At 36.2% G+C, this 17310-nt stretch overlaps 1 protein-coding gene across 2 annotated transcripts in view; it reads left to right on the forward strand.

The window, feature by feature from the left end:
• Positions 1-17310, forward strand: part of LOC111773652 (uncharacterized) — a 108676-nt gene that overhangs the window by 50807 nt on the left and 40559 nt on the right. The window lies entirely within an intron of this gene.

Genomic DNA, 17310 nt, shown 5'->3' on the forward strand with positions numbered 1-17310 from the left:
GAGCTTCCTTATCTTACTCATTCTAAAGATTTGGTTATTAGGTAGCAATGTTTATCATACTTTCTAAGCCAGCTAAGGTGTTAAGTACTCATTGAATTGAGAAGTTATTTTAGATTGTTTGTGTAGTTGTCATTGTCATTGTAGTGGCCAGCATCATCATCATCATCACCATCACCAAATAGTATTAGAGATTTTCCAATCCTGGGATTGGTTTACAGAAAAATACTTTTTAGAACCAGGAGGAACTGAAATGAAAAGCACCAGGAAAGAGCACATGAAAAACGCCTGTTTAAAAAACAAGCAAAACAAAACAAAAAACAATAAAGGAACTAGAATACGATTGGCAGTGAGTCAGGATTTCTGTTCTTCCTTTTGAAGGGAGTGATATAAACACAGTGGTTGGGGACAGCTATGGGTTAGGGGAAAAGGGGTGTTTTGGTTACCTTCTGTGATGACTACTTGTGTATTTCAGTTTTCAAGTGGCATTGAATGCTTTGAGTCTTTATGTAACTTGAAAACTTAATACGCCTCAATTAAAATTTATTTTTTGGATTGGATACAAATCTGCCAGTGTTCCTTAGTTTGAAATTGTACACATAGCATTGTGAGCTGGCTTTGAAGTCAGATGAATCTAAACCTGACCCTTACTTTGGTCACTTAACAGTCACGTGATTCTTAGTAAGCTTTGTATGGCTCTTTTTAGGTCTAGTTTCTCTTCTGTGATATTGGAGTAATTATGCATGTTTAAATGAGATAATCTGTGGGAAGCACTTCATACAAGACTCCTGGTGCCTAATAAGCACTCACTAAATATTATCCATTATTATTAAATGTTATATATTATATTATGAATACAAACCTTGCTGTAAATTTTTGCCAATTATTTATTATGTTTTCATTTGCTTCTTTTGTAAAACTTTAAATATAGTCTTTCAGTGTTCATCTAGGGAATGAGTAGTCTCTAAGCCTGTCCAAAAAAGACTAGAGGAGGAACTGTCTGTCAGGAGTGAGACTATACGCCCTTTGGAATGATCTTTGATTTTCTCCATCTATTGACAGTATCCAGTCCTTGCTGGTCCGGTTTAGCTGTGGTCTCACCCATAAAATCTCAAATAATCCACTCTAGAAGTAATTTTTCTTTCTTTTGAACTCATTTGAACCACTTATTACATACTACCTGCGTTGCATTTGTTGTTTTTAATATACATAGTATACCTCCCCTACTAGATTGTAAACTCCTTGGAGGGAAGAGATTATTTTTTCTGAATTTAACCTCTCTCAGCCTGAATTTCCTTAACCATAAAATGTGGACAGCAATACCTATCTGGAAGAAATGTTGTGAAGGTTAAATGAAATAACCTTTGGGGAAAGCACTTATTGTAAGTGCCAGGTACATAGTAGGCCCTCAATTAATGTTTATTTTTCGCTTTTCCTTATCCCTTTTAAATCATATAGAAAAATATATTAGTGCTTCTGTGTGCCAGGCTCAGTGCTCTACTCTCCAGTAAAACACAAACACTGTCTCCAAAGAACTTGCAGACTCAATTGCATGAATTAGATTAGATAAGAAAGATTAAAATACAAGGTAGGGTAAGAAAAGTTCTGTAAGAGAGTTATAAGCACATATAAGTGCTAGGGAGCAAAGGTTGGGAAATAGATTCTATATGAGATGGAATCAGAAAAGATTTTAGGGGCAGACCATTTTTCAGGAAACTGAGGCATGATGAAGTTAATTAATTTGCTCTAGATCACACTTTCAGGAAGGGGCAAATTTGGAATTGGAACTCAGGTCATCCAGTTTCAGAGTCTATGTTTTTAAAGTATGTGTGACATATACTTTATGTGAATCAGTGAGTATCAACCTTGAAAATTATTGTGAAAGTTGTCTCTATTTGTTTCTATTATAGACTAATAGTTGACAGTAGAAGATCTAAGAGAATGTGAATTGCTGTGATTAATTTGTATGAATCAATAGAATTTTTTTTTTACTTTTTTTTTTTTAAGGAAGATTAGCCCTGAGCTAACTGCTGCCAATCCTCCTCTCTTTGCCGAGGAAGACTGGCCCTGAGCTAACATCCGTGCCCATCTTCCTCTTCTTTCTATGTGGGATGCCTACCACAGCATGGCTTGCCAAGCGGTGCCATGTCTGCACCCGGCATCCGAACTGGCGAACCCTGGGCCACCAAAGCAGAACGTGTGAACTTAACTGCTGTGCCACTGGGCTGGCCCCAATAGAATTTTTATCTTGTTTTGATTTTAGGTTGAATAATGGAATTTTCTTTTGACTGTCTTGCCATGAAAACTTAGAGTTAAGTACAAGTCTTCTAGAATTTAATAATTTATTTTTTGATAATTTTGAGGAGAGAGAATCTTTCAATAAATCATTCTTAAGTTGTATCTGAAAATGAAATAGACAATAGGAGTAAAAATCATATTGTCATAAAATTCCAGAAACTTTAATAAGGTTTCTTTAAATGTCTTTATTAAAACTGATTTCTTTATTCTTTTCCTGCTGCCTCGTCCTCCTCAAAGATATTTTTCTGGATGCCTCACAGAAGATGTAAGATTGGAAGAGTACAAGTGTTGGGATAATAGCAAATCAGTTTTTATATAGTTACGCTACCTTTCAAAGAGTTATGTAAAATAAATTAAAAGCAAATGCCATTCTTTGCAATGTGCGATATAAAGAAGGAAATGTTAAGAGTTCACCTATGGATATGCTGCACTGATTCAGAGAGATTTATGAACCATCATAACCACACACACCCAGTCATGCTCCAGTGCAATCATTCTTAGATGTCAAAGTTAATTCCTGCAGAGATTGTGTTTAACCAACTGTTACACAAAGTTGAAGTTAAGAATACAATGAATTGGTAGCTTCGTTTCCATGTAGATCCTCCCTCAGAATTTTCTTTATTAGCTCTTCTTTCTTTGCTGCTTCTTTTATACCATCACTTTTGGAACATCATTCCATTTGCTACCAATATTCGTGCTCTGCTTTTGTGAATATTCTTTCCATTCATTTAATTTATTAAACTTGTTCATTCATTCATTTATTCAACAAACTTCTTGGACACTTGCGATGTGTCAGGCGCTCTGCTAGTCAGGGGTCTATAATATTGATTAAGTTATGATCCCTACCTTTTTCAAGGTGCTTCTGATCTTGTGGGGATCCTGGACACTTGTAATTATTTTGGTTGATTTTCTGTTGTTCTTCCTACAACACTGGGCATTATTTCAATTCAGAGAATCCTCTGATTGATTATTATGCAATTTATTATTGTTATTTTTGTACTTAACATTATCTCAAGCCAACTTTGTTAACTCCTACATTGCTGTTGCACACCCTTTAAGTTTTCTCAATATCTACTTGCCCTTTCCTCCTTGCTAATAGACCTTCAGTTTTGTTCAGGTGTCCTCAGTTCTCATGTGACTGAAATGAAGCTCACCCCCATCTCAAACTCAAGGGTAAATCCAGGTTGATCTAAGTGGGTGATCCTCAAAGTGTGGTTTGCAGACCCCTAAAGGTCTCTAAGATCCTTTTAGAAGATCTGAATGGTCAAAACTATTTAGATGATAATATTACGAAGTTGTTTGTATTTTTTTAATATGTTGACATTTGATGATGATGCAAAAGATGTAAAGGATAAAACTGCTGGGACCTTAGCACAAATATTAGCAGTGACATGAAATGGTGCTTATAGTCATTGAATTCTTCACTGCCAAGCACTTCCAGTATAAAATAATGCCTGTTTCACTTAAGAATGGAATTGGTGAAGCAGTAAAAATTAATTTTGTTAAATCTCTAACCTTGAATACACATATTTTTGATATTGTTTGTGCAGAGCAAAGTATGATTGTACTTGAGGAAAACCACCTGGGCAAAAGACGTGTGTTGAACTAGTCACATTTTTCAAAAGCACCATTTTTACTTGAAAGAACTACTGAAAAACAAACAATGGTTATTCAGACTTGGGTATTTGGCAGATATTTTCTCAAAAATGTCACATAGAGGAAGACAACCAACAGTTTTTGTTGCCAATGATAAAATTTGAGCTTTTAAAAATTAGAATTCTGGAAAACTTGTATCTGTTATTGAAAGCTTGACTGCCTCCCAATACTTAAAGACTTCTCTGATGAGGTTGGTGATGGGTTTAATTAATGTGAGTTTTTGATATTATATAATGAAATGTGTCAACATTTGGAAGATCCACATAACTTAGTGAACCAATGATTTCCAAATCACCAATGCATGATATTAAAAAATTATTGGAGCCAACTCTAATAGCCTAATGGTTAAAGTTCAGTGCTCAACACTTTGGCGGCCTGGGTTCATTTCCTGGAACCTCACCACCTGTCTGGCAGTTGCCATGCTGTGGTGGTGGCTCACATAGAAGAACTAGAACAACTTACAACTAGGATATACAACCATGCACTGGGGTTTTGGGGAGGAAAAAAAAAAAGAGGAAGATTTACAACAGATGTTAGCTCAGGGTGAATCTTTCCCTGCAAAAAGAAAAAATCCAAAAAAACAGAGCAAAACAAAATTATTCAAGGGTAGAAGATCCATTCAAAATAAGGTGCACCAATTGATACTTGTTTAACAGAGTATCAATTTACTTGGTTTGTGATACATTTTCCAAATCAATGGATATTTAAAAAACACATTTTTAAAACTTCAGTAAAACTAGTGTCACTTAAAATTTAAATACCAAATTAATAAATATTGATTATAGTAGTGTCTTTTCATTAAAATACTCAAGAAACTCTATTAATTAGGAAGCTATTTCTAAGAAGCCATACTTGGCTTGCATTTTAATCATTCATTCCTCAACAGCTAGGAAACAACTTTTTGTTGCTGTTGTATTTGTTAGTCAAACTTACGGATGACATGTGAGGAGCAGTTTAAAAATTTGGAAGAAGAGGAAAACCAAGGGAAGGACACAGTATTAGATTGCTTCTTTTTTTTTTTTCCAGGAAGATTAGCCCTGAGCTAACATCTGCTGCCAGTCCTCCTCTTTGCTGAGGAAGACTGGCCCTGAGCTAACATCCATACCCATCTTCCTCTAATTTGTATGTGGGACGCCTACCACAGCATGGCTTGCCAAGCGGTGCCATGTCCACCCCTGGGATCCAAACCGGTGAACCCCGGGCCACTGAAGCAGAGCATGCGCACTTAACTGCTGCGCCACCGGGCCGGGCCCTGGATCAATTCTTATGGTTATTTATCGGGAATCAATATTTGCCACTTCCCTGAAATTAACTTATTGGGTAGTTCGAAATGTATGCATACACACATATAGACAAATACAGTAAAACATTATTGGCATGATGGGTTAGGAGGACAATTTATGGTAGAAAAGAAGCACTTTGAATATTAAATATTTTATAATGTGTTATGATTAACTTCTTTTGGAGTAAGAAATTTAGTAAAGTGGCAACATGGGAATATTTTAAAGAGTGTTCTATAACCAGCCAGGAGACCAGTGTTTGAGGTCTATATATACTACTAGTTTACTTTGTACAAACTATTTCAACTTGTATAGCCTCATCTTTTCTCATTTGTAACATAAATTAATATCTATCTCTAAGAATTTCCATGGAAATTGAATGAGATAGTGTAAGTGCTGTTTGTATATACAAAGTGCTATTCAAATAGGAGGTATTATTATTTAGAGTATTTTTTTACTTTTTGTTTTTGAGGAAGATTAGCCCCAAGCTAACGTCTGCTTCCAATCCTCCTCTTTTTGCTGAGGAAGACTGGCCCTGAGCTAACATCTGTGCCCATCTTCCTCTACTTTACACGTGGGACGCCTACCATAGCATAGCGTGCTGAGCAGTGCCATGTCCTCACCCGGGATCCGATCCAGTGAACCCTGGGCCGCCGAAGCAGAAGGTGGGCACTTAACCACTGTGCCACCCGGCCGGCCCCTATTTAGGATATTAAATCGGGTGCCCAATATCACAAGTCTATCCCATACAGTAAGCCTAAGAAGTCAGGTATGGCCCTTGGTCTATGAACAGAAGTCTCCATTGGGAAGTCAGGTGGTTTGAGTAGCTTTTGAAATAGTGGTGATACATTTGTGCTGGAAGTAACACATTGTTTTCTGATATTTACTCCAATAATAATTTAATTACACATTATTAACAGATATTTTACGTAAGTTTAAGGTCTGAAGTCTCCGGCCATAAAACAAAGTGTTCTTTGTGGGAAACTAATTGTTCTATATCCACATCAAACCTACAGGAGCAGACTTTCTTGTGGTGGGCCTTCACCAGCTGAGCTGACTGGCTGGGGAGGTTCTTTAATCTTTGGATTGGTTCTTTATCAGTTCTGCAAATTTAGCAGCCATTGTTTTTTTAACATAATTGTTTCTGCTTCATCTCTCTCTCTCTCTGTTTTTCTGGAACGGTTTAAATCTGTATTAGCACTTCTCATTCTTTCTTCTTCATCATTTGCCCCTCAAAATTTCCATCTTTTTGTCTTCCTGAGCTGCTTGCCTGGATATTTTCTTCTAATTTATCTTCCAGGTTGGAAATTTTCTCTTTTTGTTTAATCTGTGATTAAACTCATTCACTGAGGTTTAAAATTTTTTTTCAATTTTTTAAAAAAAATTATTCCTAGGCATTCTCTTTGGTTCTTTTAAAAATCTGTTTGCTTTTTTTCATGTGTTTCAAGCCTCGCTTTTGTTTCTTTAAACTTAAAATATTTTAAACATTTTTAGTTTGCCTTTAGTGTCTACTAATTCTAAAAGTAATATTTTTTGTGAGTCTGATTATACTGTTTTTTCTATTGGTTCTCACTCATGGTGCTTTATTTTCTTTATGTTTAGAGACGTTTGACTTTGACTTGCTCATTTTCCCTTTATTTGCAGAAGATCTTTGAAGTCTCAGGTGATAAGTTCCTCTAAGGAGGATTCCTGTTTGTGTCTGTCAGACACCTGGGTACACTACTTGTCTAAGACAACTTTTTTCATATTAAAACAGATTTCTTCCATGTGGTGGTTAATGTAGAAACTGACAGCTCTCAAGTTTTAAATCTTTTGGCTTATTCCATTGGAGGAGTTAAAACAATCTCAGGGAAAAGATTTGCTTGACATAGCTTGGGTAAGATGCCAAAAACCAAGTCATTCACTATGGCCAAAGATTGGAGTGATGTGTCAAGACTCAATATCATCAATCAGTGATGGTGAGTGGCTGGGTCATCTAAGAACATGGTAGCTTCGAAGAGAGCAACGTGTATAAAATGATGGGTCAAGAAACAAGTAAATAAAAGATTTGTGCTACATACGCTTTCTTCCCTAGAATGTCCAACATTTGTAGTACTTGGTTAACAATGGCCTAAAGCACACCTATTTTATTGTTCTAGTAGTTTAAGAAAGGGAAACTTGCGACTTAGACATTCTGAAAAACCTAGAGGAATGAAATTGGGCAACTTACTAAACCTCTCTGGGCTTTTCCATCTGCATCTTGACAGTGAAAGAGTTAGAACCAATGACCTCTAAAGTTCCCAGCATGAAAGCACTGTTATTTTAGGAGTTACATATTCATTAATCAATGAATAATAATTCACTCAATGACCATGTGTTTAATAGACTTGTGTGAATTTCTACTATGTGTAAGACATTACACTAGGTATGATGAGAATGATTTTAATCAATCCTTTAAATGTCAGGAAATTAATCTTTCTCCTTGAAAGCTTGCTTACACTTTTAAAATTCCTACTAAGTTTTATGCATGTAGTAAAGACAGACTTTAATGCAGTTTTGGTTTAAAAATCCTTAAATTTTAAATTAATACTGTAATAAGTTTTTCTATATAGATATTATGCAATAAGTTTGGATTAAAAGTAATTTTTTAAACATTTGTGAATGAGCAATGAGATAGGTGCTATCATACTCTTCTAGTGAAGGGGTAAATTGGTTCAACCTTTTGGTAAAGCAAAAGGAAAATACACATTAAGAGCTTATTTTAAAAATCAGTAATCACATGTCTATGAATCTATTCCAAGATAATATACAAAGTTATATATTCAGGAACAAGGATATTCATGATGCTATGATTTTAAAACTAAAAATTCTGAACAGACCAATACAGTCATGCATCACTTAACAACAGGGATATGTTCTGAGAAATGTGTCGTTAGGTAATTTCGTTGTGTAAACATCACAGAGTGTACTTACATAGACTGAGATGGTATAGTAAATACATTAACCAGTAACATAGTCTTTTATTATCATTATCAAGTAGTATGTACTGTACGTAATTGTACTGCTATACTTCTATATGACTGGCAGCGCAGGTTTATTTACACCAGCATCAAGACAAACACATGAGTAATGCATTGCACTATGATGGTATGATGGCTATAACAGCACGAGGTGACAGGACTTTGTCAGCTCCGTTATAATCTTGATGGAACCACCATTGCATATATGGTCATTGACTGAGATGTTATTATGCAGTGTGTGACTGTAATAGAAGAAGGTTAAGCAAATTGTTTACATCCATCAAGAATATTATAGAGTAAATACAAACTGTGTTCCTAAAGAATATTTATGAAAACTGAACATAGAATTTGATTCTAATTTTGTTTATATATAGATAGAAAAAGTCTGAAAGAAAATAAATAAAAACTTTAACATTTTCTCCATGTTTATTGATATTACAGTTGACTATTATTTTCTTCTTTATACTTTCCTGTACATATGGAGGTAAGTTGAGAAATTTATGGTGGGAAATGAGGTAGTTATTTTGTCACCAGGAGGCAGATATCAAGAAGTTTTCTACTTTCAGATAATATCTTATTCTGCCTATTTTTCAATCTGTTTCCTTTGATATCTGCTTTCACAATTTTCTGTCTGATTTCTGCCAGAGTGTAAGTTCAAGAGATTCCCAATGGTGACTTCTTCTTTACTGGGCTTTATGTTTTATAAGTGAAAGATAATGTTTCTCAGCCATTAATCGGTTTATTAATTCTCAGTGGAAAAAGAGCTGGATCCAATATATATATATGTAACAAAAGTTTCTTTAGGCCTATTTAAAAATGAGATCACGTTAATGATAATGACTCAAATTGAAATTATTTTTGTTCAAACTTGACCTCCAATCTTTCTTAAAGTCTAACCAAGTTTCCCCTGAGAGATTCTGGGTATATCTTGCAGGAGAATATCCGAAATGGTGTAAATTAAGTCCTTCCTCTTCTCAATGTACTTTATCCTCAGTTACTAGAGGCAAGTTTCGTCATGACCACTGTAGCATTCTGCCAAGGAAGTTGTCAACTCTTGAGGTAACAGAAGTGTGTATAGCTTAAGATCAAGCTTTGACTTTTCCTGTCTCCTCACTCCATTTTTGAAAAGTGGGCTCTGCTTTGAAAGATCTTTTAGAGATTCCATTTCTCTGTGGAATTCTCCACTTTTTCATTCATTTCTTTAACATATTTGTATTTTTTTCCTCTTAATTATGGTTCACATTTTCCTGATTCTTTGCATGTCTCACAATTTTTTTTTATTGTTTGCTTGACATTGTGCTTAAAAGTACTGTAGAGATTGGAATAAGTATTGTTTTCCACCAGAAAAGGTATGTCCTTTCTTTTTTCAGAAGTCCAGCTGAGTCAGGTCTGGATTGTAGCTTTGGGTAGTTTCAATTCACCTATAGTTTCAGGATCTTGGAATGAGATCTGTTCAGGCCTCTCCTTCTAAAAGGATTTTGGGATCTAAGCATCATGAGACTTTTTGTTTTCTAGCCCAGTCATCAGCCTGTTGTATTGCTGCATACTCAACAAAAGTTCCATGGGGGAGAATTGGTAGGTGATGAGACTTATCTCTGTATTTGAGGGTCCTACAGGTTCCAGCCTATCATACCAGCGTGCATGGTTGTTAAAAGCTCTGCTGACTTCTTACTTCAGCCGAGTCCCCCTGGCTGAAACAGACTCTGTCCTTGTGCCCATGCTCCTAGGAAGAATGATGCTCTTTGGAATTTAGTTCCTTTAGACTTTTTTGAATCTATAGCTCTCTGAATTCTAAGATATTCATGTCTGTGTGTATATCTTTCTCTCTCTCTCTGTTGTATATTTGAATGCTAAAATATGTGATTCAGACAGTAAGTGATTTGGTGTTCAGAGAAAGGAGAGAGATGAATTTGGACTCAGGGAAGAGTTAAGAAGATATGACTGAAAATAAGACTTGAAAGATGAATATCTAATTTTGTGCTATAGTTTGAGGAGGGAATAGAGGTAAATAAGATGGGCATGTAGTGAGTAGTTTGAATTTTATCCTATAGGAAGGGGAAGCCATTGTCTACATTCAAGCAGAGATGTGACTTGATAAAAATTACACTTTAGAAAAGATACATGAATTCCAGTATAAAAGTAGAATATTTGGAGATGGGAACATTAGCCATGAGGGTATTGCAGTCAATCAGGTGTGAATGGACAAGAGTGATAAGAAAGGAAAGCGAGAGATAGATATGGGAGAATTTGAGGAAGAATAAACAGAAATGATGAAAGAACTCATGATATTGTTATTAGGCTTTGGTATAAAAAACATTAAATAATTGGGTTTACACAGTAAAGAATTTGTTTGGATACTGTTTAAGACTCTATGAGATTCCAGTGAGGCTAACCTCAAGAGCAGTTTTTAATTTTTACACTTAACAAAGAATTTGAGGGCCAGCCCCAGTGGCCTAGTGGTTAAGTTAGGTGTGCTCTGCTTTGGCCGCCTGGGTTTGCTTCCCAGGCATGGACCTATACCACTTATTTGTCAGTGGCTGTGCTGTGCTGGTGGCCCATATACAAAAAGAGGAAAATTAGCAACAAATGTTAGCTCAGGGTGGGTCTTCCTTAGCAAAAGAAAAAAAATAAAACCTACAAAGAGTTTGGCAAACTTTTCAGTCATATATCCATACCTGATTACTCATGCCAGATAGGCAGTGATTACTGGAATCATTAGGAAAAAAACTCAACTAACCCTAGGACTCAGCAGTTAACTGTTAATTATTGTTATCTGATTTATGTAACTTTATCAAGATTTACGTGACTTTCTTAGTCATGAGGTTAATGAACTTTGATTTAGAACTGGATGTGTTGGCAAACTTGCCATAAAGATATAGTAATCCTTGGACTTTTAAGTATAAATAAAGGCCTGGATGAAAGTAAATTTACCATATATACCTACACTGCATAGCCTCTCATTCGTTATGTTTTGAATATGAAGATATGTAGAGAGGAGAACGAATTTCGTATAATAGTTTGTTAGCATGATTTATGACTTTTAAATATTTAAACATATAGTATCTGTTCCATATGGTAACATTTGTACGTTAACATTAGGGATGTGCCTCTTAGCTTTATTTTCCATTGTGTTCTCTCCACTTTCTGCTGTACTCCTTCACGGCTGCTCCCTGTTCTCCGGCATGCCCAGCTCTGTTTATATGCCGGTGCCTTTCCCCTGGTTGTTCCCTCTTTCTAGAATACCCTTTCTCTTTTGCTGCTTGGTAGAATCTCTCCCATTCTTCAAAGCTCAACTCAAATGTTTCTTTTCAAATCAGTTGACCTTTCCCTCTTCTGTGATCCCACAGACACTTTTAATTGTATGTATTATATCACCTACAGTAGTGAGCTTTTGAAAACAAGTTCTGATTGTGTTATTTCCAGTTATCTTATGATAAAGTCCAAAATTATTAGTGAGACTTGCAAGGCCCCCACCCCTTTAAAACCCGTGTACTAATTCTTCAGCCTCATCTCTCTCTTTGATAAGACTAGTCTTTCTGTTTCTAAAGTGCCCGAGGCTCTCTTCTTATACTTTTTGCACATGTTGTTCCCTTGCCTTGGACGCTATTTTCTACTCTCTTGGAGAATCTCTCTTTATTGATTCATAGATATTTATTTGCCTATAAAACTCTTATGAAAAGTAACTGCCAGTAGCACTTAACCTAAACAAAAATAACCTCAAGATTGTTTTTTACTGAGAAATCAAAATTTATGCTTGAAAGTTTCTTCTAAAACTTACTCCAGCCTCTACTTATAACATGTATCACATTTAAATAATCTCTGACATAATTTTTCAATCACAATTCAAGAAAATTCTTCATAAGATCTTTAAGTAATACATTGCCGTATTTAAGAAGCCTCATTTTTAGTAAATATATCCTCAATGAAGTCCATTTTCTCTCCTTTTCTTAATGGAAAATGCTATGATAATAGATTTTTAAAATATTATCCCTTATTTTACAGAATAGAATCTTGCCTCTATGTTCAATGTTATTCTATAAACAAAACAGAACTTATAAAGACTAATTTTAATAGCAACAATACTATTTGTAACATTTTTCATCTCTTGACCTTAGGAAAATGTACTGATAATTTAACTCTCTGAAATTACACACCCTTCCATGTCCTGGACCCAGGCTCTAAAGGCTTTCTCATTTTTCATTTATCCTGCCAGTTAGCCTCCTTTACTGACAGCTCATTTCTTTTCCTCCAATAATCCTCTATTAAAAGGTCTTCCTTTTCAATGGAGCTCACGGTTTTGGAAACTGTGGGCACAAAATGCTTGTATGGTCCTTTGGATGACCTGAACCAAAAAGGGCAATCAAAATGACACATTTTGTAACCATATTGCTCTCTAATCTATATTTAATTTTCTAATTATCTGCATGAAAATTTGAAAGATAAAATTCGATTACAAAAGGTATTTCATTTATATGCAAACTCTGAAAACCTTTCTAATTATATATGCAAGATCTAAACCAACCTCAAGAATTGTCAGATTCAGAGCAGAATTTTGAAATATTACTAATCCTTTTTAAATCTAAGTGAATTAATCATTAGGAGAATGCAAATTAAAACCATGAGATCCCACTACACACCCATTGATAAATCTCATTGAAATGGACAATTTTCTAGGCAAATACAAATGATCAAAATAGAGTCAGTCACAGGAAACCTGAATAGACCAAGGATTAACTTTTGCTCAACTAATCAATAAGAAAAAGATACTCCTTTTGAAAAAAATGAGTTAAAGGCATAATTTTTGTCAACCTGAAACAACAGTAATGTCTACTTTTGGTGAGATTTTGGGGAGGCAAACACTGTCATATACAGTGGATAATAAAAAGAATTACTAATACTTTCTTGTGAATAAATTGCTAATGTGAATCCTTGTGAAAAAAGTTCTTCTTGTCTCTGAAAATTCACTTTTAGAAATTCTAACTAATTGAAGATATAAATTAAGATTTTGCTATAAGAATGTTCATCATAGAGTACATTGTTTTGAAAGAGTGAACAATTGGAAAGATTCTAGATTTCTCTGTATAAATTTTGTTGCATGCATATATGATCACTAAAAATGAATATATATTCATTCATATTTCAATATGTTAATAAGAGAGTGTTGAATTTTAAAAGCTTGTATTACACTGCAATAGATTCAACAAAATACAATTACATGCAAGAATTTGGATGAATCTCACACACGTATTTGAGTAAAGGTAGTCAGTCACGCAAAAAGAGTGTACTACATGATTCGGCTTATATAAAGTACATAAACAGGTAAAACAATCTATGTTGTTAGAAGTCAAGATAATGTTTACCTTTTGGGGAGATAATAACTAGAAGAGAGCAGAAAGGGAGCATCTGGGATGCTGGTAATGTTTTATTCTTGATATTGGTCCTGATTACATGGGTGTGTTTGTTTGTGAAAATTTATCCAGCAAATGTCAGAAGCAAAGATTTGCATTACTAAGCTCTAGAGATGAGTAAGAAAAGATAAACTGACTTCTGGGTTGGAACAGTAGCTGGCTGGATTACTCTGATGTTTAAGCAGGAGTACAGGAAGAAAGGTAGGCTGATACAGAAGGGTAGGGAGGGGCTGCATTTCTTGAGTGCGAAATAAGTTTTGAGCTGCTTTTGAATGAGTCTGGCCTTGATATATTTGAAACTTATTTGAAGGACTAAAGTAAAGTCCTGGGCAGGTGTAAGCAGGGTCATAGAAGGAATTGGGATTGGAGGCATATATTAGTTAGAAGTAAATTCATATAAAATTTGAATTAACCTAAACAGAGGCTGAAAGCTAGCTGGAAGGCTAATTAAGAGGAAATGTTAAACCAAAGCTTGTTGTTGCAGTAACTATGAGGATATAGTTCAATATACTATTTCCTCGTTTAAATGGAGCGACTCAGCATTCCTGTCTAAAGGGATAATATTGTCTTTCTGTGGCTTAAGCCCATACAGTAAGGTTGTTACTGGTTCATTTTTGTGGTCCTTTTGTTGGCTCTGGGATTGATTCATTACAACTGAAACTCCAGAGGAGACAGGTTCCATGCTTTCATTTGACAAGTATTTATTGAGCCTAGTGATAAGCATTGGGAGTAAAATGATTTTAAGATATTGTCTCTTGCCCTCAAGAAGCTCACCATCTGAAGGGAAGTAAGGACAGGTAAATCATCAGTTAAAACACAGAGGATTAACGGTTACCCCAGGGGTGAGAATGAGGTGATGTGAGAGGAACTGAGCCCAGTCAGGAGGATCGAAGGAGTTAGGGAATGCTTCCCAAGGGAGTGACACTTATTCTAGGACCTGAAGGATGAGCAGGAGTCACCGATGTGACTGCAAGATGTGGAACTGGAGGGATGGTGGCAAGGGGCTTTCCAGAAGAATGAAAAGCACCTGACAGCCCAGTGTTGAGAGAGCCTGTGATACACTGAGAGAGGGAGGACGGAGCCCAGAATAAACAATATGAGAACTTGTGAGACCTGAGAGGACAGTGGTAAGCAGGAGGTAACAGGAACGGCATTATTAATCATATCATGTGGCTTGAACTTCACACTGAGTGCAAAGGAGAGTCATTAGAAGGCTTTAAGGAGGAGACTGACAGGATCAGATTTGTATTTTAGAAAGACTTTGGCCACAGGGTAAAGAGTGTTTGAAAACAAGGCTGCATTGCTAGCACATATGTATTGTGTGAATTGGAAAATATATTTGAGAAACTGTGCATGGATTCACATTTGGAGAAAAGCACAAGATTTTGATAGTTGCTATTTCCCAGTCCAACCAGAACTTCTAATTATGGAGTAATTGATGGTGCTACTTTCATACTGCCAACTACTCCTTTTCTGTCTTTTCCATATACGTCTAAAACAATTTAATGTAAAAACCACTCCTTTATTTTCTGACAACCACATAAGAGGTAAAAGGCACAATGTGTAGCATTTTGCTTACATTCCTAATGGGGTCAAACGTATCAGGAACTAATGTCCTGATCATCACATAGGTTATTAAAGCAAACAGTGCACTGGGATTATAAATGAAAGGATTAATTTGCAAGAATTGTTACTTGAATGAGTGTATAGAAGGCTATTATAGATGCTAATGAGTGTATAAAAGTCTATTATAGATGATAAGCCTTTAGGACAACTCATGTTTCATAAAACAAAACAATATAAACCTATTTACAAAGAACACATATTTTTTTCATATGTTGGTTCTATGTAGTGGGTAGAGCCACCACACGAGGACACAGAGACTGTACTTTGATAAACTCCAAGGATGCTATTCATATAAGATATAATTTGGATGGATCCCTTTAGAGTTGTATGTGTGGTGGTCTCAGATAAGAGTTAGGGGTATATGGAAATGGAAGATAGAAATAGAGGGAAATGGGGCCAATCCAAAGAAAGAGGCCATGCTGGGCACCAGAAATAGAGGGTGATGGTAGGAGGGGCAGGACTGGAAATGAAGACAAGGACTTGCCAAGAATTCCAGCATGGAAAATGACTGGACCTTTGCCTCAGGAGGGGAGAATGGATGATAGGGAGATGAACATGTGTTTTCTACAGAAGGGAAGGGAGTGGAAAGACAAGGAGATAGGTGCATAGGGAGTGGGTCTGTATATGAGTGGGTTTGTCATCATAAATTTGTGCAGTGATATTGATGAGTGTGGTCGCTGTGAGACCAGTTGATTAAGCAGTCTCAACTTGTTGGAATATAAGCATGAGATAACAGTGTTTTCCAGTAGCTATAATGAGCTGTGTTCTGTTGAGTTCCCCCTATCTCACTGGGTAGCAGTTTTTCTTAATGATATCTCAGCCAATTCTACTACTATTGTCACTCCTGGGCTTTCAAATTATCTTGGTTTGATGGTTAGGACCCAGTCCTGTTCACTTTCAAACTTGTATCTTTTACTTGATCTGGAGCTCTTTTCTTTCCCTTCCTCTAACTCAGGCCAGACTGTGGCTTGAAATGGGGTGTGTGTGTATGGCCTCAGTCTCAATTAATTGCTTCTCCCGCTTCCCAGGAGTATTCTACTTGGGTCTTGGGGAGGAGGGAGAGGAGAGGTCAATGTCTCCTCATAAGCCTGTCCTGCTGTGCTGTATTTTCATACCTCTCTCAGAGTGGTAGGTGCATGAAAACTGGTTCTCTGTTAAGTTCTTAGATAGTCCTCTAAGGCTCTTCTCTGCACAATTTCTTGGCCTGGGAGATTCCAAGTGGATTATGCCCAACCACCTTCTAATGTTCTATTCAATCAATCAGAAACTTTATACTTTTTGTATCAAACATGCATGATATCCTTAATGCATGAAGGTGGTCCCACTGGCAAATCTGTCTTCCCCACCTTCTCTCTCTTGCCCATTTCTTCGATCTCAGCAGCTTCAAGGACTCTGCCCATGTAGTGGTTCAGCAATGTTGGTGCGAGAGGATTATCATCTCTTGATTTATGTGGCTTCCTGAGATTTACGCTGTACTGGAGGTCCTTTCAGAACACTACACTTCCCAAAAAGGCCGAATCTTTCTCTCTCCTAGTCCTCTTCTTATATTGGGAGGTGGTTAGGGTAGTGGAATTGGTGGGTGGCGGTAGCATAGCTTTGCCTGACCCAGTGCCTCTCCTTTACTTTAAGGAGATGTGGCTGGCAATATTCTAAGCTTGGAATCTGGGATACATAGTATCTTTTGTTCTCAGCTGTGGACCTGCATAGTTGATTTTGGGAAAATGGGATCCCAATGGGTACTAAATACTATCTTATTCTAATAGCAAGGGTTGTATTGAGGGAAAAAACAATGTGCTCCTGGGGAATCTGAATCTGGATGGAAGGTCAATGGTGTGAATAAGTGGGGATTTTGTTTGCCTATGAGTTTGATAAGAGTCATGGGAGATACAATAACTTAATAACACTTCAGACCACTTTGAAAACTTATAATTATTTATATCTTGTGATACGTTTAATATCTGTCTTTCTTCTAGATTCTAACCTCCATGAGAACTTAGACTGGTTTTTCATTCACCATTCTATCCACAGCACCTAGTGGCAGAGTGT

The sequence above is a fragment of the Equus caballus genome, chromosome 5 (assembly GCF_041296265.1).
Source record: "Equus caballus isolate H_3958 breed thoroughbred chromosome 5, TB-T2T, whole genome shotgun sequence".
NCBI classification, from domain to species: Eukaryota; Metazoa; Chordata; class Mammalia; order Perissodactyla; family Equidae; genus Equus; species Equus caballus.